Source organism: Marmota marmota, unplaced genomic scaffold (genome assembly GCF_001458135.2).
Source record: "Marmota marmota marmota unplaced genomic scaffold, marMar, whole genome shotgun sequence".
Taxonomy (NCBI): Eukaryota; Metazoa; Chordata; class Mammalia; order Rodentia; family Sciuridae; genus Marmota; species Marmota marmota.
The window spans coordinates 45272511-45279674 of record NW_025999853.1 but is presented as its reverse complement, the minus strand read 5'-3'; positions in this window follow the sequence as shown (position 1 = coordinate 45279674).

The following is a 7164-nucleotide window of genomic DNA, read 5'->3' as shown; positions in this document are numbered from 1 at the left end:
GATGAAAGGAAAGAAAAAAAAAAACTTCTCACTCATATGGATTGTGGAAACAAGCAGGGGTTACCATTCTCATCTCAGTTAATCAGAAGAGACAAAAAAGGACATTTCATACTTCTTAAGGGAAGTTTACATAAGCAGGACATACCAACTATAAATATTTATTCCCCAAACAAGGGAGCATCTATGTATATCAAACAAACCCTTCTCAATTTCAGGAGTAAAATAGACCACAATACAATAATAGTGGGTGACTTTAACACACCTCTTTCATTACTGGACATATCTTCTAAACAAAAACTTAATAAGTAAACTATAGAATTAAATAATACAATCAATAATTTAGACTTAAGATATATATATATATATATCTATATCTATATATATATATAGTATATATAATATATATATATAAATATATATATATATATATAATATTTTACCCATTACTGAGGAAATATACTTTCTTTTCAATAGCACATGGCTCGTTCTCTAAAATAAACCATATCTTATACCACAAAACAACTCTTAATAAATACAAAAAAAACCCAGAGATAATATTGTGCATTCTATTAGACCACAATGGAATGAAATTAAAAATCAATGAAAACACAAAAATAGAAGCTACTGTAACAAATGGAGACTAAATAATGCACAATTGAATGATGAATGAATAGTAGAAGAAATCAAGGATGAAATAAAAAAAAATTCTCAGAGGTAAATGAGAACACTGATACAACATATCAAAATCTCTTGGACGCTATGAAGGTAATTCTAAGAGGAATGTTCATTGCATGAGTGCATTTGTTTAAAGAATAAAACATCAACAAATAAACGTTTATTTGTTGATGTTTTATTCTTTAAACAAATGCACTAAAAATGGAACAAGACAAGGATGTCCTCTTTCACCACTTCTATTTAACATCATCCTTGAAACTCTGGCTAGAGCAATTAGACAAAAGAAAGATATTAAAGGGATAAAAATAGGTAAAGAAAAACTCAAACTATCACTATTTGCTGCTGACATGATGCTGTATCTAGAAGATCCAAAAAATTTCACCAGAAAAATTCTATAACTAATATATGAATTCAGCAAAGTAGCAGGATATAATATTAACACCCATAAATCAAATGCATTCCTATACATCAGCAATAAATCCACTGAAAGAGAAATTAGGAAAACTAATACATTCACAATAGCCTTAAAAATATAAAATAACTGGGAATCAATCTAACAAAGAGGTAAAAAAAAAAACTCTACAATGAAAACTACAGAACATTAAAGAAATAAATTGAAGAAAAACTCAGAAGATGTAAAGATCTCCCATGCTCCTGGATAGACAGAACTAATATTGCCAAAATGGCTATACTACCAAAGAGATATAATGCAATTTCTATTAAAATCCCAATGACCTTTCATAGAAAAATCAATCATGAAATTTATTTGGAAAAATAAGAGACCCAGAATAGCTAAAACAATCCTTAGCAAGAAAAGTGAAGCAGGAGGCATCACAACACCAGACCTTAAACTACACTACAGAGCTATAGTAACAAAAACAGCATGACATTGGCACCAAAATAGACTTGTAGACCAATGGTACAGAATAGAGGACACAGAGACAAACCCACATAAATACGATTATCTCATACTAGACAAAAGTGCCAAAAACATTCACTGGAGAAAAGATAGCCTATTCAACAAATGGTACTGGAAAAACTGGAAATCCATATGTAGCAAAAAGAAATTAAACCTCTCTCTCTCACCCTGCACAAAAATCAATTCAAAGTGGATCAAAGACTTAGGCACTAGAACAGAGACCCTGAACCTAATAGAAGAAAAAATAGGCCCAACTATTCACCATATCAGCCTAGGATCTGACTTCCTTTATAAGACTCCTAAAGCTCAAAAATCAAAATTAAAAATAAATAAATGGGATAGACTAAAATTAAAAAGCTTCTTCTCAGCAAAGGAAACAATTAATAATATGAGGAGAGAGCCTACAGAGTGGGAGAAAATCTTTACCACATTTACCTCCAATAAAGCATTAATCTCTAGGATATATGAAGAACTCAAAAAATTTAACACCAAAAACACCCAAATAATCCAATCAATAAATGGGGTAAGGAACTGAACAGACACTTTACAGAAAAAGAAATACAACTGATCAATAAATATATGAAAAAGTATTTAAAATCTTTAACAATTAGAGAAATGCAAATCAAAACAACTCTAAGATTTCATCCCACTCCTGTCAGAAATGGCAATAGTCAAGAATACAGGCAACAATAAATGTTGGTAAGAATGTGGTAGAAAAGGTGCACTCATACATTCCTAGTGGGACTGCAAATTGATGCAACCACTATGGAAAGCAGTATGGGGATTCTTCAGAAAATTGGGAAGGAAGCACCATTTGACTCAGCTATCCCATTCCTTGGTTTATACCTAAATGACTTAAAATCAGCATACCATAGTGACACAGCCATATCAATATTTATAGCAGCTCAATTCACAATAGCTAGACTATGGAACCAACCTTGGTGTCCCTCAATAGATGAATGGATAAAGAAAATGTGGTATATATATTCAATGGAATATTACTCAGCTTTAAAAAGAATGAAATTATGGCATTTGCCAGTAAATGGTTGGAGTTGGAGAATATCATGATAAGTGAAATAAGCCAATCCCACAAAACTAAAGGCCAAATGTTTTCTCTAATATGCAGATGCTAATTCACAATAAGGCAAGGGGCACAAGGGAAGAATAGCTTTATCTTAGATTAGGTAGAGATAATGATAGGAGGGGAGGGGAGAGGATGTAAGGATAGGAAAGTTAGTAGAATAAAACAGACATTATTACTGTATGTATGTGTGTGACTGCATGACCAATTTGATTCTGCAACATGTACAGTCAGAAAAATTAGAAATTATATCCTATCTATGTATGATATATCAAAGTGTATACATGCATTTTACTGTCATGTATAACTAATTGAAACAAATAAAAAATGTTTTTTAAAGTAATTTGAGAAGTGAAAGAAGAGTAAGTAAAAGTAATAAGAGCTTTGTAAAAGTCCTTGAAATACCTAGGGAAAAAGAAACTTAAAAAATTAGAATATAAATAGCTACTTATTCAAAAAGCATATTGGAAATAAAGACTGTAAAGACTGTTATGTTTTTTTTATTGTAGCTATTTTTCCAGTTCTGTGCAAAAGGAAAGCTAAATGGAACTGACTTTATATATTGAATATGGATACAGCACAATGACAGCCATTCCAAGGACTAAGAAGATCCCAGACTGTCACTGTTACAGGTCACTAGAAGCCATGATACCATTGCAATTTATGATTCCCTCTCATTTTATCTCTCTTAGAAAATGTTTTGTTCTGTATGGAATCTGTCTACCTAGAAAGAATTATGCATTTCAGAAGGTTCCATTATTTTCCTCTCAAATGTTTTTAAATGATGAGTTATTGCTATTTGAGTTGTCTATCCCACTATTAAGAGTAACTGGTTAAAATTGAAGATAATGTTGTAGATAATGCCCTAGATGCCTGATCATGAACATAAACCATTTTAAACTGGATCCCACCAATATTTTAATCCAGTTAGAGAGAATGAAAGAGGAAGAGAAAGAATATGAAGGAATATAGGGGGAAGAAGGAAAGAAAGGAAATAATGTCTTTAAATTTAAAAAAAAAAAAGACATGAGTGAAATGGATAAACAGAGGGAAATAGAACTAACCAGGGATTAGCCCAAATGGAGCTATGCCCAAGTTCCACTGAAGAATAATAATTCCTGTATTACATGTTACCCACTCCTTTTATCCTTGTGAACTTCATTATATTTGTTTCCCTTCAATAACCAAACGGTGTGTACTCATTTCATTTCACCTGTAAGAAGGATTATAGCTGCATTATTCAACAAAGACAAAGATATGAAGTGGTGTTTTCTCTCTGTCAAGAGCAACTACACTAACTAAACTGAGGAAACCTCTTCCTGGAAAATGTTAATTCTATAATCTTCTGATTACTTACTTTTTAAAATAGCATTCTTAATAAAACCTTAATTCCACAATTCTCAATCATTTTGGTGCCAGGACAAAAACTTACTGAAAACATAAAAAGATGTTGCATATGTGGCTATATCCATTAACATTTTTCACATTAGGAATTAAAAACAAGGAGTTCAAAAAATTTAGTAATAAAATCATTATGAAATAATAAACTTATTACATGCTAGCATTAATAAATTTTTAATATATCATTCCTAACAAAGACTGAATGAGTGGAATATCATTGTTTTATATAGTTTAAAAATCTCTGTAATATCTGAATTAGTAGACAACAATTGATTTCTTTTTTTTTTTTTAAATACGGGAAGGTTCTTTTTTTTAATATTTATTTATTTTTTTTAGTTTTCGGTGGACACAACATCTTTGTTTGTATGTGGTGCTGAGGATCAAACCCAGGCCGCACGCATGCCAGGCGAGCGCGTTACTGCTTGAGCCACATCCCCAGCCCAACAATTGATTTCTTATATCTGCTTCTGTAGGCATTCTGTATCAAAACAGTGTTTTAGTTAAAGAAAATCTAGTGTCACAAGTAACTTAGTAGCAATTAGTAGTACAACACATGATAACAAATGGTATTTTCTTAAAATCCATTGCACTGTAAATTCTAAAATAATTAGTGCACTCATTTTACTCTCAAATCCACTAATCTGTCTCATATTCAATTTTGATCGCAGACATGATTTTTGAAACACCCAGCATTGATTATTGGTAGCATATTGGTTCATTAAGTCATATGGCTCTTCAAATGTTTGATACATTTCAGTATCAAACAAAAGAATCTCTTTTAAGTATCACAACAATCTCATCAGTAAAATAATTACATATTTGAATGCTTTCAGGTCTCCACTGACTGAAGTTTTCTAAAATTCTAATTTTAAAACAAAGTGCCCAATTTTATTTTTGATATAAATATGTTTAATTATTTTTATTGAAGTTGTAGATTCTTTGTTCTTTGTTGAGCAAAATGTGTGCCAAATATCATAAGTTGGAGAGAGTAAGATGGTGGCTAATGTAGTGCATCACCCCCGTGTACCGTGTCACTGTGCGGGTGAATAACGAGTTAGAATGGCCAAAAGCTATCTTGTTAGGAATTTCCAGCAAAACTGGGGTGCACCGAAACCTGGAGGAAGGATTTCCATCGCCCAAGGATGGGTTACTTGGGCTCAACCATGAGTGAACTGTGTGCCCGAAGATTCAAGCTGCTTGTTCGGCGGCCCACCCCGCTGCTAGAGACTGCGGCGTGCCGGGAAATGGCGTGCTAGCAACGCAGAAGAACAGTGCTGCAGATTCTGTGGGCTCCTGCCGGCTGTGCCCTCACTGTGCTCCAGGCTGAGTTCTGGGTTTGAGACAGGGAAGGAAACGGTTCAGTTCTGTCCTCCACACCGGACAGGCCACCGAGGAAGCCAGCAGCCACCATCTTGGAGAGCTGACGTCACCATCGCCAGTTTTCGACAGATTGCAGCTCATTCAGCGATAGAACATGTGTGTGTCATTTAGACCATCTCCCATACAGCAGGGAAATTGCATAAAATCCCTCCCCGGCTTTCCAGGGGCATGATTAACAGAGTGAGCGTGAATAGAGACGTGGGGAAAGGTAAAGGCACCTGACCTCCAACCCCCCCTCCAATCAGTGGCGAAAACGAAACCTGTCTTGCCAGCTCTCGGAGGAGGGGCTAGCGGAGGGAATCAAAACAATAAGGTGCCGGTTCCCAATAGCCACACTCCACATCCAGGAAACTGCAGACCCAGAGTGTAGCTTGAACTGCCGAGAGGTATCACACTGGGAAAGGCCTGGCTGGCAGGAGAAGAAAGGGGACTAGAGACCAGGAATTAACCTAAGCTAACAGGTTTTGAGAGACACAGGGGTGGGGGTGAGGAGGGAAGGGCCTCACACGGATTGTTTCCTACAGCCAGAGGGCAAAATCTTGGCCTGGAAGGCACAGCACCACCTACTGGAAGCGAAGAAAATAGAAGCCTAACAGTGCCCCCCCCTTTTTTCTCTTTCCCTTTTTTTTAAAATTTTTTAATTTTAATTTTTTTTAATTATATTATTATTTTTTAATTGTAATTTTTATTTTACTGCATTTTATTATTTTTTTATTATCATTTCTTTTTCTTTTCTATTCTTTTCTCTTTCTTTCCTCTCTCCCTCTCTCTTTCTTGGTTTGCTTCCTTACCTTTTTCCCATCTTTCCTCTTAAGCATGACCACCCAGATTACGTACAACTTACTAAATGCAAATAGATGAATACTACAAATCGGTCCATAGACCACCTAAGCCCTTTACTACCCCCAAGTACTCCTGTCTATTCTCATGTTAATATCAGCCTGCATTTGAGCAACCCCCCAAAGAAGCTAACATATACTAACCTCCATACCATCAAATCACCCGACCTCAACATAAAATCCTAAGTTCAAACCTCAATTCTATATATACCATCAAAATCTGTAGGCCTTTAATGAAACTAAGGAATTTACCTTAAATAACAATTAAATCCAACATCTTTAAGCATTTTCTCCCAACACAAAGGAGAGATATTGGAACTATAAAAACCAAAACAAATTTAAAGAAGAAAACAGAAACACAGCAGTCAAACAGAGTTGGAAAGTAACGTGAGCACCAAGAAAAAACAAGGGAAAAAAGGATTATAAACAATGCAGGACAACTTAAATTCACAGGAGAACCTAGAGGCATCAGAAAAATGGACAGAGAAAGAACTCAAGGCATACCTAACTCAGATGGAACGGGATCTTAGAGAAGACTTTAGACAGCAAGTCCAAACAATGAAAGTATACTTTGAAAACGAATTACATAAGCAAATTCAAATGGCAAAGAATGAGCTCTGCCAGGAGATAGAGATTAAAAAAAAAATCAAACAGTAATCCTAGAAATGCAGGAAACCATAAACCAAATTAAAAACTCAAACAAGAATATTACAAATAGACTAGATCAAATAGAAGTCAGAACATCAGATAATGAAGACAAAGTTTATTATCTTGAAAAGAATATAGACAACACAGAAAGGATCCTAAGAAATTATGAGCAATCCATCTAAGAGATATGGGATGTCATAAAAAAAACCAAACTTGAGAGT